This window comes from Leptinotarsa decemlineata, unplaced genomic scaffold, assembly GCF_025532065.1.
Source record: "Leptinotarsa decemlineata unplaced genomic scaffold, Ldec_3_MD MMD2_tig00003348_RagTag_RagTag, whole genome shotgun sequence".
NCBI lineage: Eukaryota > Metazoa > Arthropoda > Insecta > Coleoptera > Chrysomelidae > Leptinotarsa > Leptinotarsa decemlineata.
The window spans coordinates 381667-397101 of NW_027412588.1; the positions used below are offsets into that span (position 1 = coordinate 381667).

The 15435-nt window shown below is 36.0% G+C and overlaps 2 long non-coding RNA genes across 2 annotated transcripts; one reads left to right on the forward strand and one right to left on the reverse strand.

Annotated features, from left to right (window-relative positions):
• Nucleotides 1-4024: 4024 nt before the first annotated feature.
• LOC141483420 (uncharacterized) lies at nucleotides 4025-5886 on the forward strand. Its single transcript, XR_012466073.1, has 3 exons — nucleotides 4025-4762; nucleotides 5052-5355; nucleotides 5663-5886. It is a non-coding gene; the product is annotated as an uncharacterized lncRNA (long non-coding RNA).
• A 3761-nt stretch (nucleotides 5887-9647) lies between these two features.
• LOC141483421 (uncharacterized) lies at nucleotides 9648-11667 on the reverse strand. Its single transcript, XR_012466074.1, has 3 exons — nucleotides 10920-11667; nucleotides 10339-10642; nucleotides 9648-10031 (listed from the first exon to the last, which is right to left on the reverse strand). It is a non-coding gene; the product is annotated as an uncharacterized lncRNA (long non-coding RNA).
• Nucleotides 11668-15435: the final 3768 nt, after the last annotated feature.

Genomic DNA, 15435 nt, shown 5'->3' on the forward strand with positions numbered 1-15435 from the left:
ATAAACAATCAGAAGGGTCACTTGGAAACGACGCCTTGGATTTGTGAAATTAATTTCGATTTCGGTGACCTTCACCGAACAAAAAAGTGGTTTCTCGACGTGATTTTCGCTAACCAATATTAGTCAATCTCGACTGAAACTGATATCAATGAAATCATCCAAAAGTGAAATCATTATACTAACTCCTCTAAAATAAGTTTCAGGATCTTTTGTGTCGTAGTTCGCCCTATGCTCTTGGCGTGACGTTATTCGAGGAATTTTAATTTCTTCGTTTACAGTACAGAGCAAATTCTGGAAAAGTTTGGCAAATTTTGAATCAATATTTTGGCGAACTACTTCAATATAGTCTTCATGATTAAATCGACATGTTGTAAAGCCGCTACCAAATCGCAAATGGGAGATTGAAGTATTTTGCATAGTGTCAGTGTGTATGGAGAACAACATTCCTAAGCAACATAAGCTTATAACAAAATCACTTGAAATGAATGATCTCAGAAAAGAATTAACCTTTGACGATGTTTCACAATCCATGTCAGTACTTAAGTCGTCTAGTGTATCAATAATAGCTTTATAGATTTCCTTGAACCCATCATGATTTTCAACCCAACGGGTCTCGCACATTGCCGTAAGGTTTTTCTATTGTGTTTCGGGAAAGTTTTTTTCAATATTTTCTTTCGAACACTTGTTTCGTTTTGCCGAGGACTTGATGAAATTTCCAACGGATTTTATAATTCCAATAGTATTCCGAATAGGCTGAACTTGGCAATAATGACTCAGAGCTAAATTCAATGAATGTGTGAGCCACAATGAACATATAAGGATTCTGGATGTGATTCACGAATTACTGCCTGCACACCTTTAAAACTTCCTTTCATCTAAGAAGCTCAGTAAAGGTACTAGGCCGGTTCTGGCCCATTCCTTATGGAGATTAACATGGAAAACGGCTAAGGTCCATTCTGGCGTTTTTGGTTCCTTTCAAGGTCACGCGTACGGCAGAGGCCAATCAGAGCGCTCCAAATTGTCACATGACCCAGATGCATCGTCGCGAGTACACCACACTGGCGCCACCTATGAGTCACTAGCTGAACTATCTATTGGTTGAAGAAGGACACTGTGAACACTAATCCTAGCGCCACCTATGAGTCACTAGCTGAACTATCTATTGGTTGAAGAAGAACACTGTAAACACTAGACATATGGGTGTTGTCATGCGACGCAGTATGCGCAGTTGCCGGTTTTATGATGTCTGTCAATACGGATCGGTGTCTGTGCAACTGTCAAATGTCAATGAGGGTGCAGGACGGTGTCTGTGAGGGGGAAACGTGTGACGTCATCGACGCAGGATGGAACGAGTATAGTAGCGATTTAAGCGTAGAACTCCGCCCCTGGCCCCCTTGGTACTTCACCTAACCTATCGGCCCCCTTGGTACTCCACCTAACCTATCAGCTCCCTCGGCCCCCTTCAGTCACGTGATATTAATTAAAAAAAGTTTATAGTTATGAGATTCGAACCTGGGTCGTCCGCGCCGTAGACATTGTCCTTAGCCTCTACACCATCGTAAGATATTGAAGTTAACTGCGAATGTTGGGTATTTACAGCGTTAGTTTTGTCGGGACCGAAATTGACTCATTCATTATACTTGACAGCATTTTTATTTTTGATATCCATTGAATGTAATTGTCATTATCATATTGAAGATAGGAAAATATACTTAGATTTGGGAAATAATTAATATTTCATGTAAAGAGGTGCATGTGTGTGTAAGAGCGAGAGGCGCGTGTGACGTAATTGATGCAAAGAGAGATGGAGATGGTATCGAGATTTACCGGTACACAGAGTCATCTATGAGTCACTAGCTGAACTATCTATTGGTTGAAGAAGGACACTGTAAACACTAGACTCATAAGACTGCATCTGTCAAATGTCAATACATGCCAGCATGGCAGGTTCGGCGTTGCCAGTTGTACAATAAATCATTGTTTATGGAGTAATGTAGCGTTGCCGGTTTTGGAATTAATCGTGAACTACTCGACGGAAATTGGAAGCGCGAAAGTGATATATTTTATAATAATGAATCAGATTTCAGAAAAAACATTACAGATTAATGAGGCTGTATCGTTTCAAAGTGTGATCCCTCAATGTTACAAGGTATCTCAAAATACATCATTGAAAACAAACATGGCGTCGAAGTGTACAGGGTGCGTCAAAATACATCATTTAAGAAAAAACATAACAGTTCCACGAGGCTGTAAGTTTTCAACGTGCGATCCCTCAATGTGTACAAGGTATCTCAAAATACATCATTGAAAAACAAATATGACGTCGAAGTGTACAGGGTGCGTCAAAATATATCATTTAAGGAAAAAAACATGTCGATTTAAAATATGATATTAATGTGTATACAGGGCGTTTCAAAATACATCATTTAAGAAAAAAAAACATGTCGATTCTACAGAAGTCTAGCGTTCCAACATGTCGGAAGTCTCGTATATTTGTTAACCAAGTTAGCATCATCAGGAGAAAGAGGAGATCCAAAAGTGTCGAGAGGTTAAGCTTTGTGGACTCAACGTGAGGACAATGGGAGAGCGAAGTATTCGACAATGACATTTCAAAATACGTGGTTTTCCGTGCGTTTACGATCGTTTTTCGTGCGTTTACGATCGTTTTTCGTGCGTTTACGATCGTTTTTCGTGCGTTTACGATCGTTTTTCGTGCGTTTTCGATCGTTTTTCGTGCGTTCATTCGTTACCGTTTCATCGTTATTGTCGTAAAGGTTTTTCGTGTTTCAATATGACAGTCATTTATCACTTAACGCCTTTCGCTAACCAAGTTGGCATCATCAGGAAATGACTAACGTACATGCTTTGTCATATGAAGATTCATTTTGCGAAATTTCAGACTCTTGAACGGAACCTTGTGGAACACCCAACCTAACTTCTGTTACAGAGTGGTGTCGGTCAGCCAATCAGAATGAAGACATCAAATATTGCTCGATTGATTGTGCTAGATGAAATTGAACTGGAGAATGAGGGTCGAATAATAATAATAATAGTGATAAAACATTAAAAGCTTGAAAGTGAGGTAGTCAGCGTGGGAGGTGGTGGCGTGTGTGAGGATTTGTGGAAATAAATGAGTTATCACAAAAAATAATAGCGCAACTGTCAGAAGGGCACTGAGTTGTATATTCACTAATAATGATCGGATCGTCGCACACAGCACGTCAAATGAAAGGATAAGAAATGGAGGAAGAATTGCAAATTCAACAAACTTGTAATTAAAAAATGTTGGGTTATGAACAACTATAAGTTTATTCCAATTGCAGAAGCTTGATTCAAAACGCAGAATTTATTGACAAAGAAAATGAAAAAAATCATTGGATACTGAAACATATGATATATTTGGATTCCTTAGGGTGAGAAGGATTCGAATCCATCAAAAAACGACCACTTCCGGTTTTCACTTCCGGTCCTCCGATTTCGATGACTTCAACATCAATGGATTCGTTTAGATGTCATGAAACATAATTAATCATTTGTCGAAGCCAAAAGGGCCTTATAACCTATTTTCATTATACTAGCAGCAACAGATCGATGTGGGTACTCATTTCAAATGATGTCATTTGTAGATTATGAAAAGTATAATATCGAGCATCTAATGTGAAATAGCATAGAAAGAATTGCACATTTGAAGAAAATCATTGAACATATTTGAAATTAAAAGTTGTTGGGTTATGAACAACTACGAGTGAAATGTAATTGCAAAAGTTTGATTCAAAACACATAATTTGTTGACAAAAAAATGAAATAATCATCGTATACTGAAACATATGGTATTTTTGGATTCCTTAGGGTGAGAATGTTTCGAATCCGTTAAAAACAGGTCACTTCCGGTTTTTACTTCCGGTCGTCCGATTCCGATGATTTCGATATCAATGGATTCGTTTAGATGTCAAAAAACATAGTTAATCATTTTACGAAGCCAAAAGGACCTCATAACCTATTTTCGCTATACAGGTCGGTGTGGGTACTCATTTCAAATGATTTAATGTGTAGACTATGAAAAATATAATATCGAGCGCCTAATGTGAAACAGCATAGGAAGAATTGCAAAGAGAATCATTGAAATAACTTTGGATCGTTACGTACATCATGTCAAATGAAAGAAGAAAAATTGCAGAATTCATCTATAAAGAAAAAACAAATATGGTGCAACATGTCAGAAGGGCACTAACCCACATCTTTATTAATGATAACTGAATCTCAACGTGCAGCACATCAAATGAAAGGGAAACGAATGCAGAATTCATCAACAGAGAAAAGAAAAACGGAGACGATGCCAAGAGGGCACAAAGTTGTATCTTCACTAATAATAGTCGCATCATCACATGTAGTACTTCAAATAAAATGGGGAAAAAAAAAGCAGAATTCATGTGTTTGTTGCGCTATTCAAATCCAAGGTGACATGGATCAATGTCAACGCTGAATATGCATCTAACAAAGACTCTTTGATTTTCTTTTGTTTCATTTCAGAATATGTCATCACTAATTTTTATATTCAAACCCAAAGTGACATTGATCACTGTCAATGTCGAATCTACATCCGGAGATACGCAGTTCTCAAAGCGACGAAACAAAGGCTCTTTGTTTCATTTTAAAATATGTCATCACTCATTTTACTATAAATACGTCATGCATGGCGAAATGAGTTAGTTGCATCCGTTGAAAGTGATACCAGTGACAAGTGCACCGATTCTATTTGAAAGTAAGTGTTTTAGGTTTGACTTTTTCTACAAATGAATTTATTCAAATGTAATTTAATTGAAAATTGGTTAGAATTGTTGAATCATTTGATTTCCAAAATTTTTCTCGATATATATATATATATATATATATATATATATATATATATATATATATATATATATATATATATATATATATATATGTTGGATGATTTCAGTCAAATGTTTTACATGTCGTAGTTTGTTTGAGATAGTATTCGCATATATTGTGAATCAAAACATAAAGCTTTCATTGTTTATTTTTCACAGATGGATTTACAAAAGTTGAATGCAAGTTCGATCGTGAAGAGAAAGCCAAGTATCAAAGTAGCAGATTTGCCTGTGGAGATGCCGCAGAGGATATTCACTGCCAAAATCGTGAAAGGAAAATTTGGTGAGGCGGTCTTGTTAGATTTGGGAGATAAAGTATCATTTCTGCCCCACCGAGTGACGGAGGCGTATCGTCCTCACTTAGAAGAATGTTCATCAGGAAAATACGCTATTGTGTTCAAAGGGTTGATGGACATTGGGAAACCGAATCTTGTCGTTTCATTTGAGATTGTACAAAATTAAGGTTAGTACTGTTTCCAATTTTTTCTTTGTTTTATAGGCAAAGAGTTTTTGGGTGTATACAATATTTTTCATTCGGGTCAAAAATTCTCACTCACAGATATGATCCGCATAAAGTAGTGTTTTCATACAATATATTTCCTTCACTTAGTACGTGCAGAATATGTGTTTTAAATTCTTTATTTTGAATGACACTTGATTTTTTATTTTCATTATAAGTGTAGCAATTACTTTATGAAAGACATTACCCTCTCTGTTGCCAAAAAATTTTTTTTAGTGTATGTTTTATTGAAAAATCGAATTTATTTCAGAATAATACATCAACGTGTGCAGTATCAGTCAGAGTCATCTCAACAACAACATTCAAAACCGTCATAGCAACCTTTCCAGAACGAGATTCAAATCTCAGCAGTTTCCATTTTTTTCAGTCTATAGTTGCACATTATGAGGCTAGAATTTGTCGATATTCAGTGATTTGTTGGACAAACTGCGTCTATTCAATATATACACAACCGTAATGAATTTGGAAGACTTTGAATATTCATCGTGGTGTGTTCCGAAATTCAAGAAAAACACGCCGTTCTGTATGGGTCATTTCAAAGGAAATTTGTTCAGCTGCAGTCTCAATAACGTTGATATTTTATATAAATGGCTTTATAATATACTACCAAAATAAATAAAATACATATCACACACATCTTTTTTTGAAAATGAAAACTTATCTTATACAGGGAAAGTTGTCAAAAATATGGAATAACAAAAAATTATATACCAGATTTTATAGAGATGAAGAAACATCATATTGAAAGATACTAAGTTGACAAAAACAGGACATTTTAGAAATAAAGGAAATAAGTTTGTCTGTCATTTTAAATTCTGATTCGTTGGGTCGATATAACAAAAAGTGGCATTTTATATCTTGAATTTTATTCAGGACATTATTATAGATGATTGACATTTGTCATTAAATTTCAAGTGTGATATTTGGAAATTCATTTCGTATTGTAGTTTTTTCGAAATTCCCATTCAAAATAGCATCCTTTGATATAGATACCACCGGACGAATCTATTATGTGTAGATAACCTGAGTTTCAATTGTTCGGAGTTCTGAGTTCTTGTACATATAAACATAACAAAGTAACGATACAGACAAATATGAAAAATCGTCATAAAATAATTCAAATCCATTCAAGTGAATACATGAATTGAAAGATATTTCAACCTCAACTTCGATATTCTGAAACAAAAACACACAGTATTCACAATTCCATCTTTCGTTATTCCAAGTTCATAGTCATCAAAATTGATACGATTATAATATATATAGGAATATAAAACTATCTTCAAATACAGTTGCATGAATGCACATCAAGCATTTTGTCGTAGTAAGGTGACCGGGGCAAAGTTACAACTTCAGCATAATATGAATGTTTATAAATATTAGGGAAGGTCAAGATCATCAACAGGTATTAAGAAATTCATTCGGTGTCCAAAGCTTTCGGAATACAATGCAAATAATTTTCTTTATGAGAATTCGTTCGATATTAAATATTATTACCTCAAAATATATCGAAATCATAACACGTTTGCGATTCATTTTTTCAGTTACATTTGAAAAGTGAGTTTCAGTTTGCAGAAATAATAACCCACACATGTTGGAAATTTTGCCATAGTGTGGTGAAAATCGTATTGAAAATTCTACGAAATATAAGCGCATACATACAGAGTGAATCAATATTTGAAATATGTCGTTTGGAACCCCCCATAACCCTTCTCTATCGAATTTTGGTAGAAATAATGCTGAGTCGTATTGTAGAGTTAACGTTCGAAATTGGAGAAAGTGAAGTATTCAACAGTTTTGCGTGCGACGGTTTTGCGTGCGTTTTCGAACAGTTTACGTGCATTTATTCGTCATCGTTTCGTCGTTATTGTCGTTTTTTTTTCCTATTTCAATATGACAGTCATTTAACACTTAACGCGTTTCGCTTACCAAGTAAGCATAATCAGGAGATGAATAAAGTCCACGCTTTGTCGTATGAAGGTTCGTTTTGCGAATTTTCAGACTCCTGAACCGAACCTTGAGGAACAATCAGCCTAACTTCTGGTACAGAGTGGTGTCGTAAGCCAATCAGTGACTATAAGTTCTGGTATGCTTTGTTAGGTATCGAATGATGCGTGCAATTTCGTTAATTCTAGCGACGTGATTATTCCAAGATATATTGGTGTCCATTTGAACCTCAAAAAACTTATTGAAGCAGAAGGTGGAACCCCAAAAAAATATCAGATATAGTACAACAAGTCAGTGAAGAGCGGCATATTTTTCAAATATCTGTAACAGAAAGACAAAACTCAGCTGCGGAACGCTTCTATCTACTGAAGTTAAGTATGTGTCGGTAGTGTGTAACGAAGGTTTCCATTAAATTCACTGGTTGCGCCCTCTGGAGGATGTTTGTTGCGATACACCATAGATGACAATATTTATTGTTTATCATTTCGAATCCGTTGAATACAAGGGGTTTGGAAATAGAAAAAAACAATGTTTTAACGCTTTGTAGACGCGTTTGATGCTCTATGACCAACACCCGTTATCCATATTTTCATTATTATCCCGATTGTATGACCACCAAACATTCAATTTTATTGGGATTGAAGGGAGCTGATAGGTTAGGTGGAGTACCAAGGGGGCCGATAGGTTAGGTGGAGTACCAAGGGGGCCGAGGGGCGGAGTTACACGCTTAAATCACTACGATACTCGTTCCATCCAGCGGCCCCCTTGGTACTCCACCTAACCTATCGGCCCCCTTGGTACTCCACCTAACCTATCAGCTGATAGGTTCTACTGATATTTGATTTCTCCAGTCTGATTGGCTTACGACACCACTCTGTACCAGAAGTTAGGCTGATTGTTCCTCAAGGTTCGGTTCAGGAGTCTGAAAATTCGCAAAACGAACCTTCATACGACAAAGCGTGGACTTTATTCATCTCCTGATTATGCTTACTTGGTAAGCGAAACGCGTTAAGTGTTAAATGACTGTCATATTGAAATAGGAAAAAAAACGACAATAACGACGAAACGATGACGAATAAATGCACGTAAACTGTTCGAAAACGCACGCAAAACCGTCGCACGCAAAACTGTTGAATACTTCACTTTCTCCAATTTCGAACGTTAACTCTACAATACGACTCAGCATTATTTCTACCAAAATTCGATAGAGAAGGGTTATGGGGCGTTCCAAACGACATATTTCAAATATTGATTCACTCTGTATGTATGCGCTTATATTTCGTAGAATTTTCAATACGATTTTCACCACACTATGGCAAAATTTCCAACATGTGTGGGCTATTATTTCTGCAAACTGAAACTCACTTTTCAAATGTAACTGAAAAAATGAATCGCAAACGTGTTATGATTTCGATATATTTTGAGGTAATAATATTTAATATCGAACGAATTCTCATAAAGAAAATTATTTGCATTGTATTCCGAAAGCTTTGGACACCGAATGAATTTCTTAATACCTGTTGATGATCTTGACCTTCCCTAATATTTATAAACATTCATATTATGCTGAAGTTGTAACTTTGCCCCGGTCACCTTACTACGACAAAATGCTTGATGTGCATTCATGCAACTGTATTTGAAGATAGTTTTATATTCCTATATATATTATAATCGTATCAATTTTGATGACTATGAACTTGGAATAACGAAAGATGGAATTGTGAATACTGTGTGTTTTTGTTTCAGAATATCGAAGTTGAGGTTGAAATATCTTTCAATTCATGTATTCACTTGAATGGATTTGAATTATTTTATGACGATTTTTCATATTTGTCTGTATCGTTACTTTGTTATGTTTATATGTACAAGAACTCAGAACTCCGAACAATTGAAACTCAGGTTATCTACACATAATAGATTCGTCCGGTGGTATCTATATCAAAGGATGCTATTTTGAATGGGAATTTCGAAAAAACTACAATACGAAATGAATTTCCAAATATCACACTTGAAATTTAATGACAAATGTCAATCATCTATAATAATGTCCTGAATAAAATTCAAGATATAAAATGCCACTTTTTGTTATATCGACCCAACGAATCAGAATTTAAAATGACAGACAAACTTATTTCCTTTATTTCTAAAATGTCCTGTTTTTGTCAACTTAGTATCTTTCAATATGATGTTTCTTCATCTCTATAAAATCTGGTATATAATTTTTTGTTATTCCATATTTTTGACAACTTTCCCTGTATAAGATAAGTTTTCATTTTCAAAAAAAGATGTGTGTGATATGTATTTTATTTATTTTGGTAGTATATTATAAAGCCATTTATATAAAATATCAACGTTATTGAGACTGCAGCTGAACAAATTTCCTTTGAAATGACCCATACAGAACGGCGTGTTTTTCTTGAATTTCGGAACACACCACGATGAATATTCAAAGTCTTCCAAATTCATTACGGTTGTGTATATATTGAATAGACGCAGTTTGTCCAACAAATCACTGAATATCGACAAATTCTAGCCTCATAATGTGCAACTATAGACTGAAAAAAATGGAAACTGCTGAGATTTGAATCTCGTTCTGGAAAGGTTGCTATGACGGTTTTGAATGTTGTTGTTGAGATGACTCTGACTGATACTGCACACGTTGATGTATTATTCTGAAATAAATTCGATTTTTCAATAAAACATACACTAAAAAAAATTTTTTGGCAACAGAGAGGGTAATGTCTTTCATAAAGTAATTGCTACACTTATAATGAAAATAAAAAATCAAGTGTCATTCAAAATAAAGAATTTAAAACACATATTCTGCACGTACTAAGTGAAGGAAATATATTGTATGAAAACACTACTTTATGCGGATCATATCTGTGAGTGAGAATTTTTGACCCGAATGAAAAATATTGTATACACCCAAAAACTCTTTGCCTATAAAACAAAGAAAAAATTGGAAACAGTACTAACCTTAATTTTGTACAATCTCAAATGAAACGACAAGATTCGGTTTCCCAATGTCCATCAACCCTTTGAACACAATAGCGTATTTTCCTGATGAACATTCTTCTAAGTGAGGACGATACGCCTCCGTCACTCGGTGGGGCAGAAATGATACTTTATCTCCCAAATCTAACAAGACCGCCTCACCAAATTTTCCTTTCACGATTTTGGCAGTGAATATCCTCTGCGGCATCTCCACAGGCAAATCTGCTACTTTGATACTTGGCTTTCTCTTCACGATCGAACTTGCATTCAACTTTTGTAAATCCATCTGTGAAAAATAAACAATGAAAGCTTTATGTTTTGATTCACAATATATGCGAATACTATCTCAAACAAACTACGACATGTAAAACATTTGACTGAAATCATCCAACATATATATATATATATATATATATATATATATATATATATATATATATATATATATATATATATCGAGAAAAATTTTGGAAATCAAATGATTCAACAATTCTAACCAATTTTCAATTAAATTACATTTGAATAAATTCATTTGTAGAAAAAGTCAAACCTAAAACACTTACTTTCAAATAGAATCGGTGCACTTGTCACTGGTATCACTTTCAACGGATGCAACTAACTCATTTCGCCATGCATGACGTATTTATAGTAAAATGAGTGATGACATATTTTAAAATGAAACAAAGAGCCTTTGTTTCGTCGCTTTGAGAACTGCGTATCTCCGGATGTAGATTCGACATTGACAGTGATCAATGTCACTTTGGGTTTGAATATAAAAATTAGTGATGACATATTCTGAAATGAAACAAAAGAAAATCAAAGAGTCTTTGTTAGATGCATATTCAGCGTTGACATTGATCCATGTCACCTTGGATTTGAATAGCGCAACAAACACATGAATTCTGCTTTTTTTTTCCCCATTTTATTTGAAGTACTACATGTGATGATGCGACTATTATTAGTGAAGATACAACTTTGTGCCCTCTTGGCATCGTCTCCGTTTTTCTTTTCTCTGTTGATGAATTCTGCATTCGTTTCCCTTTCATTTGATGTGCTGCACGTTGAGATTCAGTTATCATTAATAAAGATGTGGGTTAGTGCCCTTCTGACATGTTGCACCATATTTGTTTTTTCTTTATAGATGAATTCTGCAATTTTTCTTCTTTCATTTGACATGATGTACGTAACGATCCAAAGTTATTTCAATGATTCTCTTTGCAATTCTTCCTATGCTGTTTCACATTAGGCGCTCGATATTATATTTTTCATAGTCTACACATTAAATCATTTGAAATGAGTACCCACACCGACCTGTATAGCGAAAATAGGTTATGAGGTCCTTTTGGCTTCGTAAAATGATTAACTATGTTTTTTGACATCTAAACGAATCCATTGATATCGAAATCATCGGAATCGGACGACCGGAAGTAAAAACCGGAAGTGACCTGTTTTTAACGGATTCGAAACATTCTCACCCTAAGGAATCCAAAAATACCATATGTTTCAGTATACGATGATTATTTCATTTTTTTGTCAACAAATTATGTGTTTTGAATCAAACTTTTGCAATTACATTTCACTCGTAGTTGTTCATAACCCAACAACTTTTAATTTCAAATATGTTCAATGATTTTCTTCAAATGTGCAATTCTTTCTATGCTATTTCACATTAGATGCTCGATATTATACTTTTCATAATCTACAAATGACATCATTTGAAATGAGTACCCACATCGATCTGTTGCTGCTAGTATAATGAAAATAGGTTATAAGGCCCTTTTGGCTTCGACAAATGATTAATTATGTTTCATGACATCTAAACGAATCCATTGATGTTGAAGTCATCGAAATCGGAGGACCGGAAGTGAAAACCGGAAGTGGTCGTTTTTTGATGGATTCGAATCCTTCTCACCCTAAGGAATCCAAATATATCATATGTTTCAGTATCCAATGATTTTTTTCATTTTCTTTGTCAATAAATTCTGCGTTTTGAATCAAGCTTCTGCAATTGGAATAAACTTATAGTTGTTCATAACCCAACATTTTTTAATTACAAGTTTGTTGAATTTGCAATTCTTCCTCCATTTCTTATCCTTTCATTTGACGTGCTGTGTGCGACGATCCGATCATTATTAGTGAATATACAACTCAGTGCCCTTCTGACAGTTGCGCTATTATTTTTTGTGATAACTCATTTATTTCCACAAATCCTCACACACGCCACCACCTCCCACGCTGACTACCTCACTTTCAAGCTTTTAATGTTTTATCACTATTATTATTATTATTCGACCCTCATTCTCCAGTTCAATTTCATCTAGCACAATCAATCGAGCAATATTTGATGTCTTCATTCTGATTGGCTGACCGACACCACTCTGTAACAGAAGTTAGGTTGGGTGTTCCACAAGGTTCCGTTCAAGAGTCTGAAATTTCGCAAAATGAATCTTCATATGACAAAGCATGTACGTTAGTCATTTCCTGATGATGCCAACTTGGTTAGCGAAAGGCGTTAAGTGATAAATGACTGTCATATTGAAACACGAAAAACCTTTACGACAATAACGATGAAACGGTAACGAATGAACGCACGGAAAACGGTCGAAAACGCACGAAAAACGATCGAAAACGCACGAAAAACGATCGTAAACGCACGAAAAACGATCGTAAACGCACGAAAAACGATCGTAAACGCACGAAAAACGATCGTAAACGCACGGAAAACCACGTATTTTGAAATGTCATTGTCGAATACTTCGCTCTCCCATTGTCCTCACGTTGAGTCCACAAAGCTTAACCTCTCGACACTTTTGGATCTCCTCTTTCTCCTGATGATGCTAACTTGGTTAACAAATATACGAGACTTCCGACATGTTGGAACGCTAGACTTCTGTAGAATCGACATGTTTTTTTTTCTTAAATGATGTATTTTGAAACGCCCTGTATACACATTAATATCATATTTTAAATCGACATGTTTTTTTCCTTAAATGATATATTTTGACGCACCCTGTACACTTCGACGTCATATTTGTTTTTCAATGATGTATTTTGAGATACCTTGTACACATTGAGGGATCGCACGTTGAAAACTTACAGCCTCGTGGAACTGTTATGTTTTTTCTTAAATGATGTATTTTGACGCACCCTGTACACTTCGACGCCATGTTTGTTTTCAATGATGTATTTTGAGATACCTTGTAACATTGAGGGATCACACTTTGAAACGATACAGCCTCATTAATCTGTAATGTTTTTTCTGAAATCTGATTCATTATTATAAAATATATCACTTTCGCGCTTCCAATTTCCGTCGAGTAGTTCACGATTAATTCCAAAACCGGCAACGCTACATTACTCCATAAACAATGATTTATTGTACAACTGGCAACGCCGAACCTGCCATGCTGGCATGTATTGACATTTGACAGATGCAGTCTTATGAGTCTAGTGTTTACAGTGTCCTTCTTCAACCAATAGATAGTTCAGCTAGTGACTCATAGATGACTCTGTGTACCGGTAAATCTCGATACCATCTCCATCTCTCTTTGCATCAATTACGTCACACGCGCCTCTCGCTCTTACACACACATGCACCTCTTTACATGAAATATTAATTATTTCCCAAATCTAAGTATATTTTCCTATCTTCAATATGATAATGACAATTACATTCAATGGATATCAAAAATAAAAATGCTGTCAAGTATAATGAATGAGTCAATTTCGGTCCCGACAAAACTAACGCTGTAAATACCCAACATTCGCAGTTAACTTCAATATCTTACGATGGTGTAGAGGCTAAGGACAATGTCTACGGCGCGGACGACCCAGGTTCGAATCTCATAACTATAAACTTTTTTTAATTAATATCACGTGACTGAAGGGGGCCGAGGGAGCTGATAGGTTAGGTGGAGTACCAAGGGGGCCGATAGGTTAGGTGAAGTACCAAGGGGGCCAGGGGCGGAGTTCTACGCTTAAATCGCTACTATACTCGTTCCATCCTGCGTCGATGACGTCACACGTTTCCCCCTCACAGACACCGTCCTGCACCCTCATTGACATTTGACAGTTGCACAGACACCGATCCGTATTGACAGACATCATAAAACCGGCAACTGCGCATACTGCGTCGCATGACAACACCCATATGTCTAGTGTTTACAGTGTTCTTCTTCAACCAATAGATAGTTCAGCTAGTGACTCATAGGTGGCGCTAGGATTAGTGTTCACAGTGTCCTTCTTCAACCAATAGATAGTTCAGCTAGTGACTCATAGGTGGCGCCAGTGTGGTGTACTCGCGACGATGCATCTGGGTCATGTGACAATTTGGAGCGCTCTGATTGGCCTCTGCCGTACGCGTGACCTTGAAAGGAACCAAAAACGCCAGAATGGACCTTAGCCGTTTTCCATGTTAATCTCCATAAGGAATGGGCCAGAACCGGCCTAGTACCTTTACTAAGCTCCATCATATCCTTGTCCGACTAAAAATTCGTAATCTACTCCCAAAGATTTTGATTCAGATAAAATATTTCCTTTTGTATTCTCAACTGTTACAAAAGTTAAAAAATCTTCACGCAAGATAAACACATTATATTTTTATAGATCCTGAGTCGCACGTACCTCTCAAAGCCAATTCCTGACGTCCACATTCAATAATCGAAATGAGCCGTTTCCGGTAAATATCCGCTATCAATCTGACTCATTATATTTGGTTGAGATTTATTACACACCTTCATAAAATTATCAGCCAATAATACAGAAGATTTGTGATACTGGCTTTCACTGTGATGCTTGAAATCATGTACATCATCTTTCCATTTAGTGAGTGGCTCAGTAATTCAAATTAAAAAAGCACCTCATTACTCACTTTCACTTCACTAATTCGCAGCACTATAATTTCACACACTTATTACTTCGCTTATATCTCCATACTCGCATTGGACCATGTAAGACAGAGCTGCGCCTACCCATGCCCCCTCCCGGGTTGAGTGCCCTGAAGTAGAAGCTTCCCCCCAGCTATTTAGCGAGGAGAACCTACTACCCCACTCCATCTACCCCCCCCGCTCTCCGAGCGGT